Genomic DNA, 14,898 nt, shown 5'->3' with positions numbered 1-14,898 from the left:
GTCTTCCAGGATCTCTTTTGTTAAAGTTAAGGCAATGATGGAAAGAAGTAGGACCCTAAAATTGGAGGAGACATACAGGCATAGTCAGTACAGCTGGGAACCTTGAGTTCGCAGATTCTGCCAAGTCTTCCATGCCAGTAAAAGAAATTCCATCTCCTATGTCTAAGGAAGGGATTGTCCTTGAGCCAGAAGATCATGCAATGGTCTCTTCCAAGATCTTTCAAAAGACCGGTGACCCTCTGCAGGATAAACTCATAGATCCTGTGCGTGCTCAGTCAATTCAGTCGTATCTGACTCTTTGCGATCCCATGGACTATATGCCTTCCAGGTTCCTTTGTCCATGGGATTCTCCAGGCAAGAATACTGTAGTGGGTTGCCATGCCCTCCCCCAGATCCTCCAGGGGATCTTCCTGACCCAGGGATCGAACCCACATCTCCTGTGTCTCCTGCATGGCAGGCAGATTCTTTACTGCTGAGCCACCAGGGCCAGACTCAAATTCCATCAAGTCCCAACAGATACTAAATATGACTTATGAGGTTGCTATGCACACCAGACGAATTGCAGGGTTTTACCAATATATATCAATAACAATTGGGGGCACATGTGTGGGAATCCAATAAATGTGTTAGATCATAGTGGAAGCTGTATAATGTTGAATTGGACTGAATTTATTTATATAAATACATGAAAATAAATGTTGTATAATGTAAATTAAAACAGAGATCCAAGTGTTCTTCATTCAGTGTGTTAGCCCAGTGGCTGGGAGTGGCCCTAATGGTTTCCTTAACTGACTGACAAAAATCTGGACTTAAAAGTAACAACACAAAATCCTTAAAAAAAAATTAGCAAAGAGAGACTTCTGACACAGAATGAACAGAAGATGGGAAAAGGTAATTCCAATTTCCGACACATTTGGCCTTCAAGAATGAATGAAAAGCAAAGAGTTTCATTTTATCCACGTCTAAGAGATTCAGCCTTTGTGAGGTTTGTCTCTGCTTTTTACACTGGGTCCACGTCGGAACACCATGCGTCATTTTTGCCCAGCTTTGTGTACCATCTGCAATTTGCAAATATTCTTGCGTGCTAAAGTCTGGAGATGCGGTTAATTTTAATGAGCAGTTATAATTAAATCATTTCGTCATTCAAGCACAAGACCCTTCCTTTTCCTTTGCTCTCTCCCCCATGGAACGAGTCCTGTGATTGAGGCCAGTGAGCACTGTCCCATTCCTAAGAACTACGAATTCCACCAGTTTTGTGGCTTTCAGTTTTGACCCCAAATTTCCTACCTCTGTGTGTTAGGAAAATGTAAACTTCTTCATGTCTTTCGTGGCTTTAATTAACATGCCTGGGCCAGAATCCAACAGACAACACGAGCCAACTCTAGACGAGGAGGAAAAGGAGGAGCTGGAATTCAATCCAGCTCTGGGGGCTTCCTCACTCTCCTGGCCCCTGGCCCCAGAAACACTCCAGTCTTTAAGAGTTTCAGCAGAAAAAGCTTTCATGGGTCTAAGAAATAAGTCATCTGCCTGAATTTGTCTTCTTTTAAGCACTTCTGTTCCCAAATACTGTTCATGCTCTTAAATTCTGTTTCTTATTTTGAAAAAAGTATTTACCTTTTTTTTGACAACTCTATCTTCTTTAAAGATCTTTTGTGCCCAGTCACTCAGTTGTGTCCAACTCTTTGCGATTCCACAGTCTGTAGCCCGCCAGGTTCCTCTGTCCATGAAATTTTCCAAGCAAGAATATTGGAGCGGGTTGCCATTTCCTGCTCCTCTTCCCAACCCAGGGATCAAACCAATGTCTCCTGTGACTCCTGTATTAGCAGGTAGATTCTTTACCATCTTACTTTAAAAAATACTTGTAAATGGAGAACAATTATGCAGTGGCATTTTAGGAATCAAAATCATAATGTGTGGCCTAGGTGAATAATGTTTTTAAAAAACTCTTGGTGTAAACAGAAGGAAGAAAGTTTTCTGAAAATCATTGCTGAATGTTGAACTCATTTATAACACCCATCATTTATGTTAACATTAGTTATATTCCTTGAAATTATTTGAAGGGCAGAATTTGGTCTGTTTCTCTGAATTTATTTGGAACTTGACAATTTGATTTCATTTTAATTTCTTTTTATCCATTTTTTTATTTAGGAAATTTAATCCTTTATCATACCAATATCATAATGGAAAAGTTAGGCCATTACAGTGTGAGAGATTAGTTTAACATCTACTATTTATTATAAATATTTAGCAAAAAAAAATCTATGGTTTGGTTAAATGCTGCATTATGTAACCCCTAACATATTTGAATTCCAATTTATCTAATTATTAAATTCAGAACAATTTATTGCAATTTTATGTTTTTCCAATTGTAAGATAAGAAAAATATTGACTGCTGTTACCACTGTACTGAGAGTATGAACAGGGAATTCCCTGTTGGTTCAGTGGCTAAGACTCCATGCTTCCACACTGGAGGCGCTGGTTTGATCCCTGCTGGGGGAACTAAGATCCCCGTGTGCCTCAGAGGTGGCCAAAAATATATACAGAGATAGAGAGAGCATGAACAGAGGTTTACAAGCCCCACTTGCTAATAACTGCTTAGTAATCCTGCACTGATTTATGCCATTGTAGCGATTTCATGCTGGATTTTCCAGAATCAAAGCAGGGGTGTGGTCATTCTGTAAACATGAGCATTATGCATGTGCAAACCTAGAGAATCCTGCTCACCAGAATTTAGAAACAGAGACATCGCCTTAGACATGAGACCTTTACTGGAAGGAGACTCCATTTTCTTCCACAAAGCATGACAATCTTATAACAACCTTATAGTCTTTGCTTTATGGTAAATCTCATTGGGTAACAATCATTATATAGTAAATATTTTATAATAATTTCTCCACTTAAGTCAAAATTTTGAAGCTACACACACATGAACTTTCCCCAGAATGTTTCTAATTCAAAGGCAAGATTTATAAAATGTAAAAGTTAGAAGGCTCTTATAAAATATACAATTCTCTCTTCTAAACATTTTTTATAATTTGAAGAAATTTTTAATAAAACAATTTAAAGGTTATTTCTTCTCTTTCTGACCTCTCTGCTTCAACAGCTACAATCAGATTTTTTTTTTTAATGATTATCATTAAATCAAGAAATTCTTGGTTTTAGCTAATTGTTAAGCATTTTAATGCCCAAAGTACATAGGGGTCTGCTTAAATCTCATTTAAATGACATTTCATGAGCTATTTATTCTTACTTCTGTGAACTGGTGGTTTCTGAGACATTTAATTGAAATATAACATTGCCAAATAAAATATAAGACATCAAGTTAAACTTGAATTTTAAGCAAACAATAAAAACATTTTTATTATACATCCCAAATATTGCATCAGTTCAGTTCAGTCGCTTAGTCATGTCCAACTCTTTGCAACCCCATGAATCGCAGCACGCCAGGCCTCCCTGTCCATCACCAACTCCCGGAGTTCACTCAAACTCACGTCCATCGAGTAGGTGATGCCATCCAGCCATCTCATCCTCTGTCATCCCCTTCTCCTCTTGCCCCCAATCCCTCCCAGCATCAGAGTCTTTTCCAATGAGTCAACTCTTCGCATGAGGTGGCAAAGTATTGGCGTTTCAGCTTTAGCATCAGTCCTTCCAATAAACACCCAGGACTGATCTCCTTCAGAATGGACTGGTTGGATCTCCTTGCAGTCCAAGGCACTCTCAAGAGTCTTCTCCAACACCACAGTTCAAAAGCATCAATTCTTCAGTGCTCAGCTTTCTTCACAGTCCAACTCTCACATCCATACATGACCACTGGAAAAACCATAGCCACTGGTTGACTAGACGGAGCTTTGTTGGCAAAGTAATGTCTCTGCTTTTCAATATGCTATCTAGGTTGGTCATAACTTTCCTTTCAAGGAGTAAGCATCTTTTTATTTCATGGCTGCTATCACCATCTGCAGTGATTTTGGAGCCCCCCAAAATAAAGTCTGACACTGTTTCCACTGTTTCCCATCTATTTCCCATGAAGTGATGGGACCAGATGTCGTGATCTTAGTTTTCTGAATGTTGAGCTTTAAGCCAACTGTTCACTCTCCTCTTTCACTTTCATCAAGAGGCTTTTTAGTTCCTCTTCACTTTCTGCCATAAGGGTGGTGTCATCTGCATATCTGAGGTTATTGATATTTCTCCCAGCAATCTTGACTCCAGCTTGTGCTTCTTCCAGCCCAGCGTTTCTCATGATGTACTGTGCATAGAAGTTAAATAAGCAGGGTGACAATATACAGCCTTGACGTACTCCTTTTCCTATTTGGAACCAGTCTGTTGTTTCATGTCCAGTTCTAACTGTTGCTTCTTGACCTGCATATAGGTTTCTCAAGAGGCAGGCAGGAATTCCAGTTGAGGTATTTCAAATCGTGAAAGATGATGCTGTGAAAGTGCTGCACTCAATATGCCAGCAAATTGGGAAAACTCAGCAGTGGCCACAGGACTGGAAAAGGTCAGTTTTCATTCCAATCCCAAAGAAAGGCAATGCCAAAGAGTGTTCAAACTACTGCACAATTGCACTCATCTCACACGCTAGTAAAGTAATGCTCAAAATTCTCCAAGCCAGGCTTCAGCAATACGTGAACCGTGAAATTCCAGATGTTCAAGCTGGTTTGAGAAAAGGCAGAGGAACCAGAGATCAAATTGCCAACATCCTCTGGATCATGGAAAAAGCAAGAGAGTTCCAGAAAAACATCTATTTCTGCTTTATTGACTATGCCAAAGCCTTTGACTGTGTGGATCACAATAAACTGTGGAAAATTCTGCAAGAGATGGGAATACCAGACCACCTGACCTGCCTCTTGAGAAATATTGCATAGGATATACTAAAATTTTGCAGTTAGGGCCACAAATTCAAATTTAACTTGGCATCCTATATGCTTAAAAACAGCTTTATTAAGAAAGTCATGTATCATAAAATTCCAGAACTTTGTGTACAATTCAGTAGTTTTTAGTTTATTCAGAGTTATGCAACCACCATCACAATCTACTTTTAAAAACATTTTATCACCCAGAAAAGAAACCCTGTAGTCATTATCAGTCACTCCTTTCCCCAGTTGCCCTAGGCAACCACTAATTTACTTCCTGTCTGTACAGACTTGCCCATTTTGGACATTTTTCATATAAGAACTCATACAACATGATACGTGATCTTTTGTGATCGATTTCTTGCACTTAGCATGGCTTCATTGTTTATCCATGTTGTAGTGTGTATCACTGCATCTTATTTTATGTGATAAATTGGGCAAGCCATGAAATTAAAAAACGCTTACTCCTTGGAAGGAAAGTTATGACCAACCTAGATAGCATATTCAAAAGCAGAGACATTACTTTGCCAAAAAAGGTCTGTCTAGTCAAGGCTTTGGTTTTTCAGTGGTCATGTATGGATGTGAGAGTTGGACTGTGAAGAAGGCTGAGTGCCGAAGAATTGATGCTTTTGAACTGTGGTGTTGGAGAAGACTCCTGAGAGTCCCTTGGACTGCAAGGAGATCCAACCAGTCCATTCTGAAGGAGATCAGCCCTGGGATTTCTTTGGAAGGAATGATGCTGAGGCTGAAACTCCAGTACTTTGGCCACCTCATGCGAAGAGTTGACTCATTGGAAAAGACTCTGATGCTGGGAGGGATTGGGGGCAGGAGGAGAAGGGGACGGCAGAGGATGAGATGGCTGGATGGCATCACTGACTTGATGGATGTGAGTCTGAGTGAACTCCGGGAGTTGGTGATGGACAGGGAGGCCTGGTGTGTTGCGATTCATGGGGTTGCAAAGAGTCGGACACGACTGAGTGACTGAACTGAACTGAATCATAAGGTAATTTAAAATAAAACCACTTTGCTAGTGTAAGGCCAACGACTATCTTTACTTCCAGACTCAGATCTGAACGGTTCCCTGGAGCTCTTCTTTCAAATTCTATTGTCTCCTTTGTTTGTACTCTTGGGAACTTGTCCTTCTGCATTTGGAGCCTGGGATCAGAGCTATCTTCAAGGCAACAGGGTTGGGGGGCAGTTAGCGGAGAAGTTGCCAGAGTCAGAGGTGAAGGATGGAGAAAGAGCCTTGTGCCCCAGTTGGTAGTAAAAAGGACCTGAAATAACCAAATACACAAATACAAGGCGAGAATGGTCAGAGCTACCTGTCTGCTTCCACACCTCTGGGGCTTTTGTGATGTCTCCTGGCTTTCTCTTTCCTTTGGGACCTCCCCTTTACATTGGGTGTCACCAAATGTCCCCTCTATGAAATGTTAGAAATATTAATAATGCAGTGGGGTTAATACATGACCTAAAGTCTGAGCTAGCCTTGCTTTCGATAGTGGTCTTCAGCCAGAGCATGTGATTTAAAGAAACAAGAACAGTTTTGCTTTGAAAATCGGAAGAGCTTGATTTCACGTCTGCCAGCATCGCTCTGCCCCAGCCCAGACCCCAGCCCTGACTCCATCCCTGCTCTTCTTCCCTCCTCTCCCTGGCTGCCCCCAAGGACAGGACGATCTAAGACCAAGGCCCTGCCTTTGACCCCATCATCCATTCTGCTCATAGCCTTGAGAACTATGGTCTACACAGGACAAACCAAACCATGGCTGGAATTGTTAGGGGAAGCACGCTGACTGAAACCGCCTGCCCTGGCCAGGCTCTCTAGTAACCATTTGCGTGAGTTGTTTTATGACAGGAGGAACAGGGAACTAATAAGGTAAGGAACAGGGAACTAATAAGTCACCACCAACCGGAAGAGTTCAGGAAAGGTCAAAAGGAGACACCGCGTGTCCGTCCACCTCCAGAATCCCTCTCTCCTGCATCCATTTTGGCTGGGCGATGTGTGCGCCACCAGGAAGGACTCTGAGTCAGAATGATTGGCCAAAGACAACCCGGAAACTAATCCCATCACCATAAAACCCAAGACCGCAAGCCACGTGGCAGAGCAGTTCTCCTGCTAAGTTCTCCTTACCCTGCTGCTCTCTGCCTGGGTGGCTTCTTCCAATAAAGTGTCTTGCTTTGTCAGCACTTGGCTCCTTGGACAGTTCTTTTCCGAGTGTTAGACAAGAGCCCGCTCTTGGAGCCCTAGAGGGGGGACACCCCTTCCTACAACATAATTGCTCTCAGATTTTCCTATCAGATGATGAAGGAGAGTTTTAAAACCTCAGCAAATGACAGTCAAATGAATTTCCTTTTCTTTCTTTGTTTCTCTCTTTCTCTGTCTCTCTCTGCCTCTTTCCTTTTTCTTTCCCTTCCTTCTTTCCTTCCTTCCCTCTTTTCCTTCCTCTGTCTTCCTCCCTCTCTCTCTTTCTTCCTTTCTTTATCTCTGTAGCGTTATTCTTTGCCCTCCCCAGACTGAGAGAGCTGACTTGTCATCTGGACAGGTCTTAGAGGAGTTCTGTGATTTTGCTCCTGAGGGTGAGTAAGAGGATCTCTCCTCGCAAGGGATCTGAGGCGTGAGTTCAGCCCCGCTCTCTGCCTTGCGTGACAGGATGCTGCGTGCATGCCTGCCGGAATCCAGGACACCGTCCCGCGCCCTCCACTTGTAAAATATGTATTTCAAACTCTATGTATCTTTCAGCTTAAGCCTTCGTCAAAGCTGTAGCCAGCATGAAGAACTTCCCCGGAGGGCCTCGCTCTAACACTTCTCTCTCCCACAGAGAAAGTAACCTGCTGTCACCCCACTGTTCATGCTCAGCTGGCAGAGTGAATCTTTATCATGTTAAAAGAAGCAGGGGGGGGGGGGGGGGGAGGGGCGGGGAGAAAATCACTAATCACAATTTCTCCTCCAGAAACTCTTACGAAAAGGTCAGCTTTAATGCAAAGCATATCAGATGCCTTTTAAGGAAAGCAGGGCTTGGCTAACTTGTTCCCAAACTTTAGTTCTTTAAGGGTTTTTTTTTGTTTTTTAAGTTCCCAATCCACTTCAAACTCCAAATATTTATGGTCTTCTGAGAGTGGGTTGTTGTACTTTGCAGCACAGCAACCCCGAGGCAGCATTTTTCCCTGTCAGGATTCTAGAGGGAGATGAAAGAATGATAAATAGAAGTCACTGTGGGCGAGTTTGATCTAAGGAAGTTCTGCTCCTTTTGTGCTGTGGGAACCGTATCCGGCAGCCACGGTGTGTCCAGGACCAGAGATGCCTCACAACTCAGGAAGGCAGTACCCCCACCCCCCAGCCCTCAGCTCCACTCAGCCTCTGCACTGCCCCGCTCACGCCTCACTCCTGGCCAGGTCTGCGAAGAAAGTTCTAGCATTTCTCAAAGTAGATTTCATCATGCTCAGTAATTAACAGCAAGACATAATGAGCCAAGTACATATTGTATGGCATGGTTGGATGGCATCACCAACTCAGTGGACATCGGTTTGAGCAAGCTCCAGAAGATGGTGAACCCCAGGGGAGCCTGGTGTGCTGCAATTCATGGGGTCACAAAGAGTCGGACACGACTGAGTGACTGAACAACAGCAACATATTGTATGTGTAAAGACTAAATAAGAATACTCTAAAAATGAGAAATGCATAAGACGCAAACACAAAACCACTGAATAACCTGGAAGATTGACATTCTATCCCTGGGCCCAGTAATTTTCAAAACTACTTCCCTCAAGAGACCATTTGCAAGGCACAAATGATAGTTATTTTATCAGTTTATCCATCAAGTGTTGTGTATGGAACGCACCCTATAGTATGTAAGGCTCTGTGAAATGATTACCTAAATCTAAAGTACTGGATGCGAGATGTGATTATCTCATTATTTCAAAATAAAATTTCTAAATGCAAAGCATTACTGAATTCCAAGATTTTATAGAGGTTTGTAGTCTCATCAATAATGAGTGAACTCTCACAACAAAAATTCCCAAGGAAGATAATGGTCCACTCATCCCTCCTAGTCAGTAAATGCTATGTCTTGGGTTTGGCTCACTGAACCAGAGATAAGCTCATTTGAGCTGTGTTATCATTTACCAAGCAGGTCTTCTGAGGGAGTAAACCTTTGATATGAAGTAATTGGGAGGACCCCCCCCCCATACCACCTCTGCACCTTATTATACCTATATTGTGTCTGTGTATATGGTCTCTGTGTGTGTGTGTGTGTGTGTACACACACACAGGCATACTTTAGAGATATTGTAGAACTGACTCCAGACCACTGCAGTAAAGTGAACATTGCAATAAAGTGAGTCACATAAATTGTTTTGGTTTCCCAGCATATATAAAAGTTATATTTATACCACACTCCAGTCTATTAAGTGCTTCCCCCGATGGCTCAAACAATAAAGAATCTGTCTGCAGTGCAGGAGACATGGGGGGTATGGGTTCAATCCCTGGGTTGGGAAAACTCCCTGGAAGAGGAAATGGCACCCCACTCCAGTATTCTTTCCTGGGAAATCCCATGGACAGAGGAGCCTAGCGGGCTACAGTCCACAGGGTTGCAAAGAGTCAGACATGACTGAGCACACACACACACACTAGTCTATTGAGTGTGCAACAGCACTATGTCTTAAAAAAAAAAATTCGTGTCTCTTAACTAAAGGGTCGGACACAACTGAGCGACTTCACTTTCACTTTTCACTTTCATACATTGGAGAAGGAAATGGCAACCCACTCCAGTGTTCTTGCCTGGAGAATCCCAGGGACGGGGGAGCCTGATGGGCTGCTGTCTATGGGGTCACACAGAGTCGGACACCACTGAAGCGACTTAGCAGCAGCAGCAACTAAAGGGCACTGTATTGCTTTAAAAAAATGCTAACCATCATCTGAGCCTTTAGCAAGGCATAATCTTTTTGCAGTAACGACATCAAAGATGACTGATCACAATAATAAACATTAATAATGGAAATTTCGAGATATTGTGAGAATTACCAAAATGTAACACAAGATATGGGAGAAGGCAATGGCACCCCACTCCAGTACTGTTGCCGGGAAAATCCCATGGATGGAGGAGCCTGGTAGGCTGCAGTCCATGGGGTCGCTAAGAGTCAGACACGACTGAGCAACTTCACTTTCACTTTCCACTTTCATGCATTGGAGAAGGAAATGGCAACCCACTCCAGTGTTCTTGCCTGGAGAATCCCATGGATGGAGAAGCCTGGTAGGCTGCAGTCCATGGGGTTGCACAGAGTCGGACACGACTGAAGCGACTTAGCAGCAGCAGCAGCAGCAGCAACGCAAGATATGAAGGAAGCAAATGCTGTTGGAAAAATGTTGTCAATAGACTTGCTCAGTGTCGAGTCGCCACATTGCTTTGATCTTTAAAAAAAAAAAACAACAATATCTGCTAATGCAATTAAGAGAAGCACAATGAAATGAGATATGCTTGTGTATCACCTATCCTATGCTTAACTAAATTAATCCATCGAATTTATCTCTAAAGTTCCTTCAGCTCGAAAATTCCCGGATTCTGGCTTGTGTCAATGTCTAGATCCGTCTGGAGGGAACAGAATCTGGGACAGGCCTAAGCTTTGAGAACTAGGGGGATCTGGAAAACAAGGGGCAGTCTAAGGCAGTGAGAGCAGTGTGGGGCCTGATCAGAGAAGGGACTGTCGATCGGGGGAGGAGTCAGACAGCAGCTGTGAAGGCAACAAGTGAAACTTGGCCCTGATCATGGTTTCACCCAGAGCCAGACCAACACCTGCAAAACCGGATTTAAGGGCAAAATGTCTAAAACTTGCTCAATGAAAACAGTCTACAGACCCTCTTCTCAGAAGAAATGATTGCTGGACCCAATGGGGTCAGCCTCTGAGCCTGCGTTAAAAACGTTAAGCCTGCCTAGAAGATTCTGCATTTATACAGTCAATTTCCTCCTACCCTGGAGTTCAACTTTTGACTTCTCCTTTGTTGAATTCTGGCAGGAAAAGGGGCTGGAGGTTAATGGACTTGAGTGTACGAGGCTCGGTAATCTAAGAACTGTTACATTCCTTTACCACTTGAGCTTCTACATATTATCAGACTAAGTAAACACAGCAACACCTCACTCAGCTTCCATTCAGATATACGGCAAATGCATAACTTGGAATCAGGAAAGCAGAAAAGGGGTGGAGATGACAGGCCCTGGAAAGACCGTGTTTGGATTAGAGACAGAAGGACAGACAGACAGATGGACAGAGCCTTGTGTAACCATCCCCGTTAACTTGCAGGCAGCCCGCATCTTGTAGAGTATATCGAAGGGCAGCAAATTCCTTTAAAGAAATCAATTAATGAAACTTGCATGCTTCAAGACCTTGCTTTGAACAAGGGCATATAGCTGTGATTAGCGATACAAGCCTTAAAGAAACAGGAAAGATTTACTGCGGAAAAGAAGAGCCAGAAGCACAGGAACAACATTCAAAGGTGAAGAATCCAGATGGCTGAAACATGGACCACACGCTTAGCTGCAAGACTGAAATGTTATTAGCTCTTCCCTAATTACAAGGAATAGAATACCAATACATAGGATTGTTTCTAGCCTTCTCCAGGTGAAGTGTGATGTTATTTTGTTGAGTTCAAGCTTTCTCAACAAGTTCCAAGTCAGTAGCCTTTAGAATCTTGTCTTAATTCTGTGTATGCTGCTTGCAACAGGATTTCAAGAGAAGCCCTGTTGGCAGCCTGGATGGGAGGGGAGTTTGGGGGAGAATGGACACATGTATGTGCGTGGCTGGATCGCTTTGCGGTACACCTGAAACTATCACAACATTGTTAATCAGCTACACTGCCAATATAAAATAAAAAGTTTAAAAGAGAGAGAGAGAAGCCCCTTGGTTGGTTATTAAGTCTGTGTAAGGCTAAATTTTACAGTTATAGCGAACTCGGAGTTCTGGCTTTCCAACTCTCAGAAGATAGAAGTGAGAGAGGGTTTACACAACCACAAATGCTAACATCAAGAAGAAATGACAAGCAATAACAATAAAGGGAAAGAAAATGGGTAAGCTCGAAACAGCCAACCCAAGCGTCAGAGAGCTCAGCCACCCTTCCAACCCCATCACAGACCTTTGTGACAGGCAGTGAATGGCCTACATCTATCGAAAAAATACAACTGATGAATCAGTAGATTTGATGTTTAAATGCTGGGAAATATTTTGTCCAAAGGGGTTAAAGAAAAATGGTCTCTTGGCTACCTAGAGCAAGTTGTCAAGAGATACGGATAAGCTCAGGTCTATACTGGGTTAAGTCATGTCTCCCCAAAATGTCTATCACCCAAAATCTGTAAATGTGACCTTATTTTGAAACAGAATTTTTGCAGATCTAATCAGGTTGAGATGAGATTCTACTGGATTGGGGTAACTAATCCCATGATGGCTGTCCTTATAAGAAGAGGGGAATTTGGAAACAAAGGCGTGGAGGAAAGAGGACCTCATGGGGACAAGGCTGAGGTTGGAGTTATGCTGTCACATGTGAAGGAGTCCCAAGAATTGCCAGCAACGAGCAGAAGCTCAGAGGAAACAAGGCAGGGCCCTTCCTTGGAGCCTTTTGAGAGCGCATGGTCCTGCTGACACCTTGATCACAGTCTTCCAGCCTCTAGAACTGCAGGATTATAAACGTCCATGGTTTAAAGCCACTTGGTTTGTAACACTTAGTTTTGACAGCCCCAGAAAACTAAAATAAGGTCTTCTTCTCCCTGGTTCATTCCATGAATTCAGAGTCTGTTGCTTTTGAAATAAATGCTGTTTGGTGAGTGTAGTACTTCATATAGTGAAAATGAAAGTGAAGTTGTTCAGTCGTGTCTGACTCTTTGCAACCCCATGGACTGTAGCCCACCAGACTCCTCCATCCGTGGAATTTTCTAGGCAAGAGTACCGGAGTGGGTTGTCATTTCCGTCTCCAACTTCATACAGTAGTAGAGCATACATATTAGCATAACATTAGCCTAGAATAGTAGATAAATTATCACTTTTAGAGTTAACCTGCTTCCAGTTCAGTTACAATCTCTTCTATTTACCTGCTTTGTGACCCTGAAAAAATTACTCAACTTCTCTGAGCCTCAGTTCCTTCTTTTATAAAAGAGGGTAATGCATAAGATTGATGAGGAGAATAAATAAGAATGTACCTGGCACATAGTCAGCTCTAGAAAAGAAAAAATTTATGTCTCTTCCTTTCTCCTGGGTTTATGCCAAAACAATAAATTACAGAATTTCAGGCACCAGTGAAGCAGGAGGAATTTTGGGGGAGGGCATGAGGGAAACAGAAGACAACATTCTGGCATTCCTGAACCACACGTGTTGGGGGGACACCTCTTTGCCCCCACTTTTCCTTTTAAACTTGAGCGTCCAGGAGAGTGCAGTACGGTTTCCCAAAGTGGGCAAACTAGAATGAGATATTACCAGGCAAGGATGACTAGTTAGGCAATTTGGTCAAACGTTTGGATATTTAGTCCATGAGAGGCCAATGATCTGAACACTGCCCTGGATTTTGACCACATATTAGCTCAACTTAAACATTTTTAGCAAATGTATTTGCACTTTAACGCAAATCACTAGCTTTGAGTTAGAAAACCCAAGTTCAAATTCCAGCTCTGCCACACGTCACCTGCAAATGAATAAATCATTTGACTTTCGCGGGCCTGTTCTGTCACCTACAAAATGAAATTATCTTTGCTCCATCTTTCTCCAAAGGAGATTACGTGAAAACTCTATGTAGACTGTACAGTGCTTCTATAAAGATATGATAACATTATTACTGTGTTATAAAGACATGGAGATTGTTATTCCCAATAATATCGTTTCTGGGGGCTTTCAGTCAGGGCAATAGCATTTATAAATATTTCCAAATCCCCATCAGCACAATAGGAGAGCAACATTTAAACAATCCTCAAACAGTATTTTTGATAAAATTAGGTGACATGGTTTACTCTGGTGGTTTGGGTAGGACCGAACCAGCACTATCCGCTGAACCTACTCACAGCCTTTATAGGTTAGCAATTCTAAGGGAATTTCTCTAAGGGAAGAGAAAACGGAGTTCTGAGGGTGTAGGAGCCAGCTCTCAAAACAGTTTAAAACGTTTAAAAACTAAAACACCAAAACAAACAAAACTCCGAAACCAACTTGACATGTAGTATTTGCTGATCTTTAGGGTATAAATACTCCTCAGTCCTCTTGGAATTTGCAGTGATTCTCAATAAATGATTATTAGTATCATAATCACCACTGTCACCATGACTACCATCCTCATCATCCAAATTTCCCTTATTTGATTTTAAAACATTGGTTAGCTCTGAGCAGGGCACTTTTTAAATTAAACTTTTTATTTTGAGGTCATTCAGTTCAGTTCAGTTCAGTCGCTCAGTTGTGTCCAACTCTTTTCGACCCCATGAATCGCAGCACACCAGGCCTCCCTGTCCATCACCAACTCCTGGAGTTCACTCAGACTCACATCCATCGAGTCAGTGATGCCATCCAGCCATCTCATCCTCTGTCGTCCCCTTCTCCTCCTGCCCCCAATCCCTCCCAGCATCAGAGTCTTTTCTAGTGAGTCACCTCTTCGCATGAGGTGGCCAAAGTACTGGAGTTTCAGCTTTAGCATCAGTCCTTCCAAAGAAATCCCAGGGCTGATCTCCTTCAGAATGGACTGGTTGGATCTCCTTGCAGTCCAAGGGACTGTCAAGAGTCTTCTCCAACACCACAGTTCAAAAGCATCAATTCTTGGTTATAGCTGGGGAAATCTGAATGAGATTGGCAGATTGCAAAAACGTCAAAGCCCTGGTGTGACATTGTACTTTAGGTTTACCTAAGGTAAACCTTTGGGGACACTAGTAAAGAGCACACAAGACCTTTCTGTATTATTTCTTACAATGCACATGATCTACAAAGTGCCCCAAAGACTAGCACAGTACCACATGCATATTTGTTGAATAACTGGCATTGAGCAAATACTAGTTGAATAAATGAACAATTCTGCAAGATATCTATTATTCATCTCAAG

The sequence above is a fragment of the Bos taurus genome, chromosome 27, assembly GCF_002263795.3.
Source record: "Bos taurus isolate L1 Dominette 01449 registration number 42190680 breed Hereford chromosome 27, ARS-UCD2.0, whole genome shotgun sequence".
NCBI classification, from domain to species: Eukaryota; Metazoa; Chordata; class Mammalia; order Artiodactyla; family Bovidae; genus Bos; species Bos taurus.
The sequence above is the reverse complement of the archived record's forward strand: the minus strand, read 5'-3'. Positions refer to the sequence as shown.